General features: G+C 40.6%; 1 protein-coding gene across 1 annotated transcript in view; it reads left to right on the forward strand.

Moving 5' to 3' along the window:
• The window catches only part of adcy8 (adenylate cyclase 8 (brain)), a 111,073-nt gene that overhangs the window by 10,199 nt on the left and 82,139 nt on the right, over positions 1–18,735 (forward strand). The gene's annotated exons all lie outside the window — the stretch shown is intronic.

An 18,735-nucleotide genomic window follows, 5' to 3' on the forward strand; every position in this document is an offset into this window, starting at 1 on the left:
CCACATTTTAATATATACATATTTTTTGTGCTTTTATTACAAACAGTTGTGTGTAATAATGCAGATTATTTATGGCACCAACATTACAGTCATGGCCATCTCAATATCCTGTAAACTAAATCAAAGGCATCTTTTTCATCTCCTGGCCACTTGAAACACATTCTAATTTAAAGAGCAGTTTTTGGCAAACTGTTCAGTTTGAGTTTTGTTTTCAAAACTGTCCTTTATAAAGTAATGTCAACTAAGAAAAGCTGTAGATGAAAAATAAAATGCATCCACTGCTGCCTGCAATAAAGACTAGCTAGTAATCTAAAGTAAAACAAATAGTGTGTGGCTACTTTCCATGTGTCAAACATATTTCACACTTTCCGGCACAACCTTTAAACACACGTCATTAATTTTGGTTGTCATAATTAAGCTAATTGCTTAGAGAACAGCTAACATTGTTGTTGGTGAAGGTTTTGTTCAGGTGAAATTATCTTGGCATCTCTTGCTCTTCCATTCAGTTGTGTGGAAATGATTGTTCTTTCTTTGACACTGTGGAGCATCGTCCTTAATTTACTGAAAATACAAATAACACAAGAAAAAGCAGCCACCAGGGGGCACAATCATCACTATCATGTGCTGGCCCCATGTCTGCCCAAATTACTGCAGAGTTCTGTCAGAAAGGGCATCCGATGGGAAAAAAAAGCCAAATCAATCATGAGAGGAACACACAAAAAGGAATAAGTATGAAGATCAATTGTACCCACAGCTGTGACACTTTATTTTGAAACTCATTTTTGAATCCTAGATTTCATGTATTTCTCCCAACTCATCAGGCTGATGGATGTTGTCAGTCTGTCAGAAGAGCCATCGATCTGCCTTCATCTTCTTGCAGCCTCTCAGGGTCCCTGTTGACCACACATCCTTTGTATTCAGCCCCCCTAAGGCAGCCGTATTGAACGGTGCATTTCCCTTCAGAGCAGTGTAGTCACAGACTCTCTATTTGCTTGTTTTCCTCCTGAAAAGACTCCAAGCAGATTGTGTTCTTCTATTGATGCCCGTCCGTGTGCCTGAGCCATTTAGCCTCTTTACTTGCTGTTAAATGAACAGAGGTGTCGGTAAGTAACAGATTGGGTTGTTCTGGTCAGTGAAGAGGAGCGGGTGCTTGTCAGTGATAACATGTGGTGTTGTGGAGGGAGTGTTCCCATGAAGCTAACAGCATTACAGACCTGGTAATAGCGGTGTGTGCTCTTCCTGCACACACAGACGCACACAGCCAGAGCTTCATATGCGGCGATTAGCTGCTCTTCAAGCTCGCTGCAGCTTCCTCTTTCAAGGTCAGGCTTAGCTTACCGGAGCGCCTGCTGCACCGAGGAGATAGAGCAAGAAAAAAAAGCCAAGTGTGGGTTTCATGTGGAGACCACATGCATGTATTTTCAATCTTCTGCCGTTAGCGAGTCCCGAGGAGAAGAATGTGCTGCTCATTTTAAGATTCAGAAGGCTTTGCTGTTTCCCAGCCAATCCCAAGCAAGCCCATATGGAGCTTATGTGCCTTTAAAGATGTCTGCTTTGTTTCCTGCTTCTTTGGATTTGAATGGATTCTGCCTACACTCTCTTATGTTTAAAATGCAGAGAAAAAGCAAGATGTGTCTCCGTCATGTGTTCTTGCTGCTGTGGTTAAAAATAAACATCTTTGTATTGTTGCGTTCTTCGCCTGGTTACTCGTCTGGGGTCACATCAGTTTTAACAAACCAGACACCTGCTCTGTATAAGTCAGTCCTTCCAGTATTTTGTCTGCACTTTTTGGGAATGTTGTGGCACAAAAACATCAACGTTGCAGCAGCTAATCTTAAAAGTTCTGGAAAAAAGCAATATTTTACAGTAGTTTTCAATGAAAGTAGGAGGAAATTTTAAAACAATTGGGTTTTTTTCAGTTTACTGAAGCAGAGTTGTGAATATTGCACCTTTGTAGACTTTGTTCAAATCTTTCAGTCATTATCTACACACGTTTCACAAAAAAGTTGACGGTTGAAAAGTTCTCGTTCTCATTAATTGTCAACTGTTAATAGGCACCGATTAGGAACCAGCTCATGGTTCCTAATCGGTGCCCATTTTAGCCTACTTCCCTCCCTGCCCCACACTCCCAGTTATTTCTCCCCAGTTCTTGCTCTCAGTTCCGCGGTCCCAGGTCCACGGTTCCCGCTCCCTGGTTCCCACCCTGCTCTCCCCAGTTCCTGCATGAGCTCTGCGGACTCTTCCTGAAAGGGGCTGTTTCACTTTGTGACATCAGCACGTGAGGACCTGCCCGTTTTCATGGGTATGGGAGGGGCTGCTGTTTAGAGCGCAGGTTTTTAGAGGATTATTCACAAACAGCTCAAAATACGGCTTTGGGGTTCTTTATAGTGAGGATTGAACAGTATAATACACTTGAACGTTTAAAAAGTTGATTTTTCATAGTATGGCCCCTTTAAGAACTGCTAGACTTTGTCAACCATGTCAGCACTAGAAAATGAATGCTAAGCCATTTTGATTGGTTTGATTGATGAACTCGATTAGCAGAGACAGTTTGATGGGTTTAACTTTTTCAAAATATGTGTTTGTGTTAGCCTGGGGGCGGAGCTGGCAGCACAGACTCTTCATGGAAGGGGCTACGTCACAATGTGAGGACCCGTTCATTTTTGTGGATTGGGAGGGGCTGGTACTCAGAGAGCAGGGTGAATAAATCAAATGCTGCTTTGGGGTTGTTTTTCATGAAGAATTAACATTATAATACACTCAAAAGCTAAAAAAAACAAAAAATGTTTTTCATGGTATAGCCCTTTTAAAGTGGATCTACAGAAAAAGAAATCATATCAAATATTTAAAATAACCACAAAAAACAAAAAAACAGTAAAACAACGACCAAGAGAAACTTAAAAATGTGAATAATTTTAAGCATCAGAGCTTCATCCTCCCTTTATGATGTCTGCACCTCCTGCTGAGCAGCAGAGGAGTGTGATTGAAGGAACACTTTGCTCTGACATAACATGATTGTCAAATATTAAACAAACACGCCATTAAACTCCTACTGGTGGTTGAACCATCTCCTTTGACTTGAGGTCACTTGTTGCTGGGCAGGTTCTCTGCTTCTTTAACTATTAATATTGCAAATGTGATAAGCAGCCATGTTTACCCCCAGATGGTTTCTTCTAGCTTAAGCACTTGTGACCTTTCAGATGTAGTTTTCGTCCTGAGTAACGCTTGGCTGCATCTCTGCAGCTCTCCTCTTCATATTCTCCGTGCACACGCTTCCTCTAAGAGAAGGCTGAGCAGTCTGACTCACCTCCATGAGAAATCAGGATTTGGACATCAGGCGCAGAGGCTCCGAGGGAGGAACCCTTCATCTCCTCTCCCTCCTCACCTCTGTCTCACCCTCTGACTCCTCAGTCTCGCCGGTTTCAAGCGGTTGATCTCAGACAATCTTTGCCGTTACCAGACACTGCACTCAGCCGCTCTTAATATTTAATGAAGGCTCAGGGCCATCGGCCGTAGCTTTTTGAGCTTTTAATGCCAGAGTTTTCCAGTGACATTTCTGTGCAGTGACCTGCCAGGCATTTCCCCAAATTACTCCAGAGACTCGGGGTTTCTTCTAGAACAAATACAGAAGATCTAGGAGGTTTCATCAAATCCAAACGCTTTTTTAATGAAGAACTACATCCGGAACAAGCGATTCTTCCAAAATCTTTTCCACGTTATTTAAAAAGCGTTCAGCTGGCAGTCAAGGGATTTTATTTACACCCTGGATTCACTAAAACAGAAGATTCTCACTCATAACAATAATAATGCATTATTTTATTGTTGGTTTAAGTGTGGAACTGGTTTGTTTTAGTCATGTTTAAGGTGACTGTACATGGAACACCTCAACACTGTGACTGTCTCGCCTTTAGACTTTGCACATAAGTGCCCACAATAGTGAAGGCTAACATCCAATATTTGAAAATAAAAGTGAGGCAGATGATTCAGATTTGTTACATCCTGAACAATCAGATTTTTTTAGTCCTCTATTGCTGCAACTTTTTCATGGTGTTTATGAACCAATGGTTTTGTGTTGATCTGTGTATGGCACCGCCACAAAGCAGAGCTTTCCTGTTGGCAGGTTGAGAACAGAATGAAAACCCAAATACATTACCAGATAATCAAGTGCATTATACCATTGTTATGTTGTTTTCTACTTCTTTCAATCAGATTTTTTTTACCTGACAGTTTTACAGTAATATTTCTTTCTTTTTTTTTTTTTATTGTTTGGCTTGTCCCCATTTTACTTTCTTTTCTAAAAAAAAAAAAGCCTCACTTACATGCTCCTGATGGTGGTTGACCCGTAATGTACTGCAAGTTTATGGGTTGTCTGGACTGGTGGACGGTCGTACAAAGGCGAGACTGCATCTTAAAACAAATGCAGATGTGTGTCTTGTTTCTTCAGTACAAAAGCTACGGATTCACCAGTCTTGTCTTGATTGCGCATTTAGCCCATGCTGTTTACACTGGTCAAGCAGGGAGGGGCTTCTTTACCCTTTTCTACTGTTTGTACAATTGAAAGAGGCTTGGAACAAAATTCTCTCTCCAGGCTTTTCCTTTTGCAGCTCTATTCCGATATATGAAAGACATAGACATATAATTCTGGCCAGGCACAAACCGTAAATATTAATTTCTCCTTCATTCCCAATTTTCAAATGGTTGGTACTTCCTTCAATTAAAAGGGACATCATCCGTTCGTCACTGCCAAATCCAAGTCCCTGATTGGTCAACTTTCAATAAGGTTTAGCTTGCAACCTTCACTTACAGGCCTCACGTTTAACAGTCTTAAAAATGTGTGTATTTATGTGTAAACATTAGAGTTTTGAATGGGGAAGCCCGAAATGCACATTTACTTGCATTTACATACAACTTTCAATGGCAGTAGCCACTTAAATGCACTTGTTAAGAGCATTGTGAATGAGGCATAACAGTCAGTCTGCATTCAGGGAGTGCGGACTTATAGTGTGAATAACACTAATGTCCTCACATTTGGGGGTGTTCAAATACATTAAATATCCGTACCGCATGCCTACTTCTCATCTGCTTGACTTTTATTTTGCCTTTACATGTTGTATAAGTGTTTTCTATGACCCAACGCCCACAGCATGCCTGTAGAAGAAATTGTGCTCATTTTGGCTCTACAGACGTACCAAGCAGTCTACGACCTTGATATTTGTGTGGGCCACCAATGTGTCCCGTACCGGTATCCCGTCCGCAGACAGCCCCGTTTCTAGCTGTAAGGGCAGTTGTGACTAATTGATATTTAAGCAAATACATTATTGTACATATAAACATTGAAAAACCAACTTGTTGGGATGGACGTGTTGCAGTGATGGAAGCAGCAACTAGTAGTTTGTGTGTCAAAATGTAGTTTTTTGCTGCAGGATGCGTCTCATTTCCTCTCCCTAATTTTACTGGTGGGGATTGTTGGCCTCGGTCACCGTTCATCACCTCGTTGACTCCTTTGGCCTTGTCCTCCCTGAGCGCAAATAAAATGGCGTGACAGAGTTACAGCCTCGGAGTATGAGCTATAAAAATGATTTAAAAAAGGCCTGCGGTGAAGGCTCATTGCCTCTTCTTTTCCTTTCTTTACTATCAGACCTTTATGTGGACTTTCTTCTTCACTTGACATGCTCAGACTAGACAAATCCTACTACTTTGTAGCTTTCCCAATCGCAAAACTAGAGGGAGAATGGAAGACATTGTCACTTTTTTCTTTCTTTTCTTTCTTTGGCTGGAGTTTTATTCAATGAAAAGCTTTGGGTCGTGCTTTCTCTCAGTTAAAATGTAAATGTGTGAATGAGTTGGCTGTGTTCAGCAAGTCTGGCCGACCTCCAAAGTTACCTGTAAGTCATTCCTTCTTCCTGACTCAACACTCACCCCTCCTCTTCTATTATGAGCCTAGCAGCTAGATATTTATCTCAATAAAAGCCTGTCTTTGTGCCCTGCGCTGAACTGCTGACAGAACCTAATTATTGCATCCCTGCTGGTAAATACAAGACACATTCTCCAGCCTTGGCTGTTGGACAGAAATTGTGTAAACTTATTGCGTTTTTTTTCCTTGTCTGTGGGGCTTCGTGTACGCACCTATTCAGCAGAAAAAACACACTTTTAAGTCAAATGGAGGGATATTGGAAGAATCTAGGGGAGTCTTTGAAAGCAGAAATAGGTCTTAAGAACCAAATCTCACACAACTAGTTGATATATGCAGAATGTGAGGTTTTTAAAACCGTGCTGGCTCTGGCCAAAGTCATGTCAAAGACATGCGCGGAGCCATGACACCATGATAATCCTAAGAGGAAAGGAGAGCGTGAAGGGTTGTGTCTCCATGTGAGTCCTATGATTGCTTTGTATACTCAATGTCAACAACGATTGGCTTCAGTCACATGATGAGAGCGATGTTGTGACTGCACGCTTGTGGGCTGAGGTTGAAGGACAAGGCGCATTGATTATCTTGCACCCATAACCTTGTTTCTAATAGATCCTGCTGGACCTTGAGACCCGCCTCTGTGGTCCTTGGAGGTCAATCATGCAGCAAGTGTGAATTACAATCCAAGACAAATGAATAGCTGACTGCACGACAGACAAATGGAATTAGGACTTCAGGGACGCATGTTCAGCATCACATGTCAATGCTCAGACACATCTGTCCTCATAGAGCCATGCGCTGCATTCCCGTTTCTATGCAGTCATGTTGTGCTGAGGGTTTTATTGGTGGTTTGACATGTTGACACTAAATATTAAAGTAAATCAAAATATGCTTGACTTCATGACAAAAATGATAAAAAAAGGTCTCCGTATTTATCTTGATGTGTTTGAGACAGGTTGTGGGGGGGACCCCGCTGTATCTTGATAAAGGCATTGGTCCTAAAACGTAAATAGAATTCCTTTACTCACTTTAATCTCAGTTGAAAATAAAAGAAGGTTCTTCTGTGTTTGACTGAATGATGAAAGTTTTAAAATCAGAATATTTTAAAAAGCAAATGTTGTGTTTTTATTTGTATTTGTCAGTATAAACATCTGAAACAGTTTACATTTGTTTTCAGTTTAAACTGCATTGATCTCATTTAAACTATTCTAGGTTAATTAGTCTGCTTGCTAACATTGTTTTCCACTACATAAATGTAACTTTTTGTCTCCATTTTACTAGCAACTGCTTATATATCCATCTTTAATCTCGAATGCTATTTGATAATTCAACCAAAGTCGAAGTTAGCATCACTATTATATTAGCTCTATGAAACAGCTGTGCAAAAAAGAAGAATTAGAGTAAGATCATGTTATTAGCATTATGACAATGTGGTCACATTACTAGAACAATACAAAAAATAAAGAAAGGTCCACAATAATGAGCAGAATTAAGAATTAATTTACCCAAGTGCAGCTAACATGTTAGCATTAGCATATTATGTTAGCTACACATCCAGTTAACTGGTTAAACAAAGAAAAACTAACAAAGAGCAGTCATAGGCATTTCTATATTTGCTAAATGCTACTGGCTGGTTTTAGCATTAGCATAGCTTGTTGACTAAATAAGCCATTATTTCTAAGCTAAAAAGATGAAAAGAACAAATTTCCAATTCTGGAAAAGTCCATCTTGTTTAAATCTGGCAAATAGACTCACCAACAGATGTCCAATACCTGCTTTTTGAGTAACTACTTTTTTATCTTAAATTTCTTAAATTAAAAAAATTAAATTTTTAACAATGAACTCAAAAAGCTTCTGTCCTTGGACATTACTTGTAAAAAATTCATATCCAGGAGGTGACAGACATATCGGCTTAACATTTACCATTTTATTAGGATTAAATAGAAATATTAAAATTAAGCAAAAAGTCCGGCAGTAAAAAGAAAAATGCAACTTTATAAAATTAATATGCATAAAACTGAAATTAGCGGAAGTAATCATAATAATAATCCATATACAGAAAAGGTCAAAATTAGTATCTCCTGCTTCTGGCTAAGCATAACAAGGTACTCTACTGTTTGGGTTAACCTTAAGCGGTAACAAAAACAAGTAGCTGTGGTAATTCTACAGTTAAAATAATTATGAGCCACTGACATGAAGTAAAATTACACAAAACAAAAAGAGATTTAAAAAAAAAATCACCCCAATAAAAAAGCTTTTCCAAAGACCAAATAAACCCTGAAAGTATTATTATAATCCAAGTTTTTATAATCCAGACCACAGAATTGAAGTCACGGACCTAACAGCTTTTAAGCTGCTGCTGTTGTCTTAACCAGGATGAAAGTGATCCAGGGCATCAGCGTTTGTTTCCTGTGTATTTACCTCATTCTGCAGAAGTGGGTCTGATATGCATGGTTTTGCCCCCCTTGAGCCTGAGAACATATTGAGTGAGCTTTTAAGCTCAGAGTGAGAGTGACTTTTCAGCTTATTCTTCACAGCGAGGATGATTTCAGGCGGGATTACCTCCCAGCTGTAATCTATCTATAGTGCAGGGTGTCAGCTAGCGGCGTTCCCAGCTCTCATCCAGGGTCAGCATTTAACAAGATTACTGCTGGATTATCGTTTTTGGTTAAAAAATATGTTTAAAAAACATCAGGTAGTGTAAAGGGAAGATGTCTGTATTCAATATAGGGGAAACATCACTGCTGCAAACTGTTCTGTTTTTCTGTGATGGCATCAAATTGTAATTTATTGTAGAGGAAGAAATCTAAGTCACCATTCGTTACCATGGGGACATACTTAAGAGAGTAAAAGCAAACAGAGAGTATTCAAATCAGGGAACCAGAGTTCATGAATTTTTCCCGATAATCCGAAACAAAGTTTCAGTGAATACACCCGGGATACAGCAGGTCCCACACCAGGATCCTGCCCTCGGATCTGTCTGTTCTGGTCTCAGTTTGTTTCCAATCAGATTGAGCTCCGGTTTGCTCTGACTTCTCCTCAATCTGAATAGTCTCTGTGCTCGGAGAGGAACAACTGGACCAAAGACACCATAGTCTGGCATTATGGGATGTAAACGGAGAGACAAGGACAAACATGGAGCAACGATGAGACACAGCAACTCATTGCAATATGGTCTGATGATTGCAGGCTCATCAAAACAACTTCTAGCGTGATACACATTGCTTCTCCCACTGTTCTCCTGACAATCTAAATGTCATAAACACTTATAAGCATACTTTCATAGCTGTCGTACCTTCAGTTACCATCTTGCTGCTTGCCTCTGCTGTACCAAAGCATCAGTAAAAAGTGTTTTACCTGATGTTGATACATGTTCAAAATTGGTCAACTATAAAGTTTGAAGAAGTGAGCTATCCTGACAAGGATTGCAAAGCGTAGGACTTCCAGTATGCCTTCTCTGGTTGCTTTCCCCCGTCCTCGTAATTCCTGGCCAATGACTGAGGAGATCTGGTCGTGTCATGTGTTTTTATTTATTTACGTACAAAATAATTAAACATCATTTATTAGTACTTAAATTTGTTATGTTGTTATGTTTTTTATTTGAATCATTTATCACAAAAAAATCACAAAAAAATGCACCATCTGATAGACGATGTGATGCGCTGTAATGGTAATGGCTATCTACCCTGCACCGACCGGGCTCTGCTTCAGCGGAGGACAGTGGTATATACAGTATATATGCTTAAAGTCATGCTAAGTGATCTAAAGCCTCATTCCAGGGAGAAACTTCGCCTCTTCCCGCTTGTTTTTGTCCAGGTGATAAAACTAAAGTTTGTTTCAAATAAGTCCTCAAGTAGTTTCCTTGTGGACTTAATATTTACCATTAACTCTGAGAAATTAAACTACTTCTTTCATCAATTATTAATACAATTATTTATATACATGTAGTAACTTTGTATCAGCAATAAGGCAAACAAGACAGAAAGACAGGCAACAACATATATAATAATAAAGACAGCATTATTGTTGATAGTAATATTTGATAGAGATACTGACTTGTCCGTAATTGAACCATTTGAGGGACAGATCTTTTCTATTGTCTTGTTATTGTGATAAACTGTGTAATAATGTTCACCTATGTTGCTAGTGTGTGTTTTGTTCCAGTTACCAACTGGCACTGAAGCAAGCGTAATAATATAGAACATTCAGGCTCTGTGACCGGAACTTCTTTTTTAGGCGTCCATTATTGCTTTTTAATGGACACCCTGCAGCCAATCAGAATTGAGTATTCACCAGAACCATGGTATAAGTACATGCAAGTACATACACATACACCATACCTACGCAGTTACATATACATACAAACAGACAAACACATGTCAAGCATATATCATTCCTGAATGCACACAAATAATCCATTTGTGTGAAGTTTTGACTGGACTTTACATGATAGCAGTGGTAATGTTGGCTGTATGATCTGACTTGAACATCATCTTTTTGGAGGGCCCAGATAAGCTGAGACACAGCAAGTTTGGCTCCTGCCAATGAAGCGGTCACGCTCATTGCAGACTGGCCTCGGGGCTGTGTGCAGGTTGACACCCCGGTTTTACACAACAACGACGATCTGTCATGTCCGATTAGGCACCGGCAGCGGGAAAACTATTAGCTTTTGGAAAGTGTCTGAGTCAGGAGAAAGCCTGGCCTTGTTACCGTCTGGCCGCTGCAGCTGTTCAGACTGCTGCATCAGTCCTCTTGTTTTTGCTTTTGTATAAAAGGAATATTGTTGACTTCCAGAGTCCATGCTGTCCCACCAGAAGCATTGTAGATCATAGTGAAAAAGGTAAAGTGAAAGAAAAGTCGGGACATTGGGTTTTGCCTGGTTGTGTATATTTTCTTGTGTAATTTAGTGTGACTTTACCTTTACTTATCTACACTTTAGCTGCTTTTAAATATAGGTCCTCCTATTGCAAGTCTGGTACTGCTTATAATAGCCTTGTTTTTTTTTTTTTTTTAAATAGAGCTTGTGGACAACATTACCTGTTGATTAAGACTTGTGACAAACACAAAAAGAAAGCCTGAAGCAGCGTGTGTTCTCTGGGCCAGAAGCGGCTTGTCCTCCGGTGTCTGAGCGCCCCCCGGGAGTGGCGCTCCCGGGAGCGCCGGTCTTCAGTGGCTACAGTATCACAGGTTGTTGCTTCTATCCCTCCGGCTGTTGTGCTCATGTGGTCCTTTGGGATTTGTTATCTGCACAGCCCAAAGAATAACAGAAAACACAGTTTAAATTTAGCTTGATGTTAAAGGACCAATTTATTTATATTTAGTTTTTAGGTACAAGATTTAAAGCCCAGAAAGGACACACAATTTTGATCTACTATTTGCCAAATTAGATTGTTTATGAAAACATACTAATATGCTGTTGTTGTTTCTCAATAAAGACATTTTTTTCAGTGCTACAATATAAAAGATGCAGTATTGGTATCAATACGACTTTACTATCCTGTGTTTATACTTTTTCAGCCAAGTTTCAGTATTAGCTTCTAAAATATCTTACAAAATGAGTTTCACCTCGAACCCCCGTCTGAGGGGAAAAAGAGGATCAACATTTTATCAGTTGAAATATAAACATAAAATATCAACAAAAAAGCTTAACTTTTAAGATCATTTTCTCTAAAACAGAGCAAAACTCCACAAAAAGAGGACAAGTGACTTTTCCTTCAAACAAGGAGAGTCCAGGTCGCTACCCAAAATACTCATCATTTTTACTCTACTGCTAACCAAAAAGCTGACAGTTCATATTTTACGTTGTCTGTAAAGTTTCAAACATTCAATAGAATAAGGTTAAAGAGGTTTTCTCTGTTTTCGTACCTAAAAAGATGTAGAAAAGTGCACAATTTAAAAAAAAGTTTTGGATTCCTAATGTTTTTTGTGTTGTTAGCACTTCTAGCTTAACCCAATCTAGCTAAAACAAATACTTTAAAAATTTCTGGGGTTGTGTCTGAATTCCTTCACTACTCACTAAATAGTGCACTATATAGTTCATTCATCATTTTGTAGAGCTGTCAGAGTCAATTCCAAAATACAATGGTTGAGAAATTTCCCAGAAGTCCCTGCAACAAACCAATGTGGATCGACGCTAACTAGATTAGTGAAAATAAACAAACAAAAAAATCAATTCAAATGTATGTTTTTAACAATTCATTCCCGTTTTCATCATCAGAACACAGTGGATTCACAGATATTCATCCTACCATGCTTGTATTGATGAGGTTTTCACTTTGTGAAATCGATGAAGTCGTGAAAGAAAAAAAAAAAAAAAAAAAAAACGTGGTGTCCTAATTTCTTTTAATATCCACAGCACTAGATAGTCCTGCACTATGTTTTTTCAGTAGTTAGGGATAGGGATGTCCTATATAACTGCAGAAACGATTGTTGAGTTATGGTAGGAGCGTGTGTTATTTAGGGGCCAATATCTCTGGTGTTACAGGGTCAAACGTTAGCCACTTAGCTCTAGGTTTGCGTTCTGTCTGACCTGCTAAGTTTCTGAACTTTCAGAACATATTTGTGAAGATCTCACCTTATGAAATGTAGCAGCACACTCTTTGTCACGCACTCGTGTGCTGAGTCCAATTTACACGTGAACTTCACAGCCAGCCTGTGATTCTGGCAGGAAGAGCTGGAGGAGGTTTCACCTCCCAAAGCTTCCTGCTGAAGAATCCATTCACCGGGCGCTGCGCGTGCTTCTAACACAGCATTCTTTTGGTGTGTCTGGTAAAAGAAAGGACTGGTACAGTCTGAGTCCAGCAGGGCTGTTGTCAGAAATGTTCAGTTCTCCTTAAAGTTTGGAGAAATGTTGGCTTTGGCGTCTTCCACAAGGGCGCAATTACTGTCAAAACCTGAGATTTAAATCCCAACCCAACAGGTGGTAGTTCAACTCCCTGAGCTACAGCCACCTCCACTACAACAGGCTTCATCCTGAAACTATTGAATTTTATCTGCAGATGGTTTCTGTACAGAACCCATTACAAATACAGCATTTCCCTTAACTTTATAACTAACATACACTGTAATATATTCACATTTAGAGGAACTTTTCCCTCCTGAAAACTATCACTTTTCAAGCTTAATTCTGGCATTTTTCTTCAAGAGAGCTTGCTTTTGTGTTCTGCATTTATGTTGTATGTTAGCTACAACCTTTTTTCAGCCATCTCTTTAAGTCCCAATCCAATCATCTGTTGTAAAATCATTCCCTGGGTTTTTTTTAACTACTATTTTGTCATTTTTATCCAAAATCAAACACCCTAAATTGTTTTGGAAGAAATGCTTTTTGCAGACTGACAGTATTAGAAATTCACCTCTGAGTTGTGTGTGGGACTGTTGCCTCAGAGTAAACCTGCCATCTGTTTACATGCTGTCCTGCCAGCTTACAGCCCCTCACAACCTCAACCTAACATTACTGGTGCAATAATGGTGAGCAACGTTGGAGCTATCCAGACCAACTCCAATAAAAATGTTATTTAAAATTTTCTTGTGGCATTTTTCTGATGATGTATGACATAAAAAAAAAAAAATCCTCTCACAAACTGGGAGAGGAAGGGGGGCGGGGTTGTTCCAAGTCACTGGTACCACCCATAACTCAGAGATAAATTCTAATGAATTGATGCTGGTCTGCCGCAACTATGTTCTACAAAATTATTTTAATTTAGACTAAAAACATTGGACTCATAATTAAAAGACCACTGGGAATGATTTTATAATAGACCCACAGATTATCAGAATTGGACTTCAAATGTTCCGTTTGATGAAGGAATCAGCAGCAGTTTTAAGGTGCTTTCACACCAAACATGATCTAGTCACTGAAAAAGTCACATGCCCAAAGCTGAGTTCCTGATTGGCAGATGATAGGCAGCGACCTGTCAAACTTCAGGTATTTACATGCCGCCAAATTCAAATTGAGCTGCTGGCAGACTTTCGCCCCCCAGGCCAGTCGCTCAAATCGTTTCGTGGGGCTACAATTTGCCTCAGAGTGCACCTGTACCATTGACATTGGAGCTGGCTGCCTCTGCTGCATGAATCACGATCGGTGTAAATGCACCTTTAGGAGGACACCATCATCAGTGTTGGTGCGTTTTTTTGTTTTCCGTGCCTTCATGAACTCCTGGTTCCTGTTGCCAGCCTGTCTCCGGTCGGATCAGATCAAAGGCTGGAACATTGTGTTTTTATGTGGCTAATTAGTGAAACCTGATGCTGTTTAAAGCTGCAGCTTTTGTTCGGCTCTAACTCTTTGTGTCACTGATCCTTACTCTGATCTGGCTGTTTTTCTCTGGTTTTCATCAAAAGTTTAGACGACAAATTGTTGTTTTTTTAGCAGTAAAATATCAACTCGTGATCACAGGAGTAAGCGCGTCAGCCGTCCCTTCCTCTGGGGTTTGACTGTGGGTCCTGATCATGAATGAAACACAAGCACTCTTCTGGCTCTGCATGAAGTGGAACGGATAGCTGTAAATCATTCAGGACTTTTGACACCTGCGCTTTGCTTCATAGCACATCTGGCCATCTGCCGGCGGGGCTTTGCTGGGGTTCATAGATCCGATCACACCGAGTAGGTGTTGTGCTCCGATCCCAAAACCTATTTTCACCCCATTGTCCTACTGCAGCGACCTTGAGATCCAACACTGTAGGATTTCACAGAAAAGCTACTGTTGGATTTTTCTCATTAGTAAGCTCTGTGTGTCTGGATGTTTTCTGAGAACCGCCAGCTGAGTATGTAGAGAAATAATTAAAGCTGTTAGCATAGTGGAATAGCCATTCAGCATGGTCCCGCCCCTTTAGGCCCAGAACAGCTAGAGTTATGGTGTTCATAAAATATTCACCAATTCCCATTGAAAAGTGGCATGAAAGTCACCTCCAAAGCGATAGGATACTTTCTTGCATGCGAGGAGCTGACAGTTACATGCATGTCTATGTTTCTTAAGTTTGTCGGTTTTACAGATTTTGTTTCTTACACCTGATGCTGTTTCTGTGCAGGTGAAACAGGTTGACATGTTTTTAAATCCTCTATTTTGCATCAGTTGACAGATAGATTGACCCCATTGACTGTATCCCTCCCCTCTGGCTTTCCAAACAGGAATTACCCGCTGATTCCAAAAAGCCAAAATCCCATTGACTTCTATTGACAAATAAGCAGCTATTACTCACTCATTCTATTTTTCAGAATAATGGTGCTTTCACACCATATACGGCAGGCGCGTCAAATTCACGTCTGCCACCTCTTTTTTGACTCCTGTCAAATTTACTGCTCAACGCCTTGACGTTCCTGCCGCGGAACAGCCACTGATGTTGTTATGGAGTTCACTTGTTGTCACATCATGGATTTTGTTGAGCGAGTAGCTTGGGTTAATATGGTTTGGAGAGCTCTACCGAGTTGCACTGGCAAGCACATCGCTGTGTTTGTTTTCACCAGATCTTTTAGAGTCCTGTTTGCTTCAATTGTGCAGTGAGAGCTGCACCTGAGGGTCGTTTTAAACGTTACTTCCGTCTGTCTGTGGCCCAGTTTGAGCTCTAACCATAGAAGGGGGGAAATAATAATAAAACTGGGAGATCTTTTTTTATTGTCTTGATAAAAATAAGAAAATCATCATAAGCCCATGAAGGTAGGCACTCCTGGGGGATCTCCGGTCTGTTGGGAAGGTAACCTCCATCGGGAGGGCAGGGCGTCCTCCGCTGCCCAGGGACCCACAGTTTGGACAGCGGCGCTCAACATCAGCTCTGCTGGAGCCTGAGCGGCGGCGACAGCTATCAGCTCTGCTGGAGCTGGGGGAGCGGAGCTAACTAGCTGGCTAAGCTATCCTCCAGGTGACTGGCTAGTGTAGCCGTCCATCCAGCTCAATGAGCTCTGTGACGGGCTGGCGATCTATCCAGGGTGTATTCCGCTTTCGCCCAACAGTAACTGGGACAGTTTCCGGGAACCTAGTGGCCCCCGTGGGTTGAGAAAACCCATGGAAGATCATGACGAAAATCCCTGCATCGAGTCGCCATCTTGAATGTTTGTTCTACTCTTTGATCTAGTCACAGAAAACATCACGTGCCCAAAGCTGGGTCCCTGATTAATTCAAGTGCTGTGCCCGCCACCGAAATTGTGCTGCACCACAGCAGATTGCTTCTTTAAATTGGCTTAACATTGAGACTTGATGCCTCCACCGCGCCTGTCGCGTTCGGTGTGAATGCACCTATAATCCTTGCTCTGCTACCTTTTTTTTTTAGCATGATCTTTCTAATTTTATTTCTCATTAAATGTTTTTTTTGTAAGTGTTTCAAGTCATAAACTGGCCAATCAGATACCTCAATAAGTATGTGGTCTCAGGCTGAAATTTTTAATTGACATATTCTTCAGAGCTCTCTTCCTTGTTGCAGGGGTGTGGCCTTCCATCAAGCTCCCTCCTGATTGGCGAGAGTGGTTGCTATAGAAATGTTAACCCAGACTTGTCATTACTTTCTGACAACATCTGGTTCCAACATGGTGACGTCCGTATCACGAAAAAATGGTGACCAAATTGACTTAAGGTTGTTGAAGTCATAAAGTCATTCATTCACTTGGTCCAGTTCTTATGTACAGTCGCCAAAACTAGAACTTTGTTAAAGTGGGCGGAGCAAACTCCTGTCCCAGTTAAGTGTTGGCGTCTTCCTGTTTAGAACTAAATAGGTGTTCTCAGACATTATCAAAGTGTATTATCATAACAGGGGTGAACATGGAAAAAGTTAAAGAAAAACAAGACACGAGAATCATTTAACCTATTTATCAGCCTGAGACAAGAAAAAAATGGCATGGTTGCTGTGGAGCCATGAACTTTACTGGAGATTTGAAACATGTGTTTTTCCATGATTCTTGCACCAGGATGTTGTACATGCACATACTTGTCTATTTTTTAGCCCGTTTCCACTCAAAAGGGCAGTTGTGACTTTGGCATAAGCTTCACTTGGTTCAAATTGCTGCTGCAAAGATCATTTCCCGAATCCCCTTCACCAATCACATCCCTCCTGGTCTAAAGGTTCTTACGCCGGCTACCCGTCCACCACAGAACTGAGTTTAAAATCACCTTATTGGGTTCAACACCTCAAATGATAACACACATTATCTCTCATTCACGTTATTTTTATATGGATTATGCCAAGGTGACCTTGAGTCTCATTAAAGGTGACTGTATACAGAAATCCATGAGGAGGATTTTCTTCAAATCGACCAATGGTAGGTAAATAAACCTGCCTGACATGGCACCCCCGTGATAATCAGGCACAGAAGATGCTGCTGGGGTTTCTGTGGAGCGTTTGCAATCAAACACCTGTGAAAGATGGATTCCTGACATGATTACATTGTCACAAATCTGAAGAACACAACAGAAGGTGTCGCATTAGGAAGGACGCCGTCTCATCTTGGCTCTTTCTGTCGACATATAATAATACTATACCTGCACTTCACAAGCTACGCTGGTTTTATTTCCGTTTTGTTAAAAAAGAGCCGGCAGTTTCTGAGACATCGTCATTATAAATGTGTCACTTTCAGGCAGGAATCTCACAACCAGGCCTCATTAAAAAGGAGGGAAGATGTCTGCAGGATTTAAGCCATTAGCACAACAGTGTAAGGCTTAAAACTGATTATTATTTCAGAAATTAAAACACGGAAACATGGGAAAAATGCTGCGGTCATTATGAACCGACAGAGGCTGAGTTTATTTTCCATGTCACGGTGCTCAGGCTCCAATTAAAAGCATCGTGATAATTGTTACTATTATAAATCCTTCCTGATTGTTTTCCAAGCAGCTGTTGACAAGCCGGGCCGCTTCCTGGCCCAGAGGGCTCCTAACGACGGCTTGTTAAAAACATTCTGGCATTTTCTTTTAATGAGCGCACCTACGGTCGCCGTGCTGATGCCCTTTATGCCAAACCGGTGCTGCTCTTTACAAAAAAAATAAACAAAAAAAACACAACACGGATGTAACCACAGCTGCTGCAGCTTATGGGCTTTTAATTTTCATCTCAGCGGGAGGGGCAGAGGCCCGCAGGGGGCATCTAAAAGATTGAATCAGTGCTGATGGCATCCTGGGAGAGATCCACAATAACACACCGTGATGCTCCGAGAGGCTCTCCGAGATGCAGGGATGAGCCTCGGGGGACGAAGCGCACAGGAAGATGGCTTAGTGTGTGCCAGTAAAAGTAAAAGTCTTCCAGTGCTTTTACTCTGCCCTGAAATTCCCTCAAAGAGATTTGCATCCACCCTAACTAATAGTGAAGCTAGGGGGAAAGAAATCCACCCCCAATAAATGAAAACAGTTTTTTTGGTGAGACACTTGAGGGTTTGCTATCAAATTAAGGTTATTAAAAAAAAAGAAATTTAAGCTTTAATTGCACACATTTTTAATTATACATTATAAAACAAAATACATGTATCTCACTATTTAGATAATGTTTTCCATTCATTTTATCAGCTCGTGTTCACAGTTTAAGAGACTAAGGCCAAATCCGAATTCTTCCCCTACCTCTACGTATACGCCTTCTCCCTATCCCTACATTATGCCCTCCAAACAGAGAGTAGTGTGTTCAAGTTTAGACGTCACAAACCCTCGATGATGTCATCAATAGTAGCCAGTCATCTACGTTACCCCATAACTACCAACACTTGGAAAATACACAACATCAGTTTTATAACTTTGAAAAGTCATGATAAATATCATCACTTACATTTAAATGTAAACTTCTTGACTTCAGAGCGCAACCACGTGAAGAAATGTGTTTCTTCTTGGCAGTGGAGGGGTATGCAGCCTCAAGTCCCTACG

This window comes from Oryzias melastigma, linkage group LG17 (genome assembly GCF_002922805.2).
Source record: "Oryzias melastigma strain HK-1 linkage group LG17, ASM292280v2, whole genome shotgun sequence".
Lineage (NCBI taxonomy): Eukaryota > Metazoa > Chordata > Actinopteri > Beloniformes > Adrianichthyidae > Oryzias > Oryzias melastigma.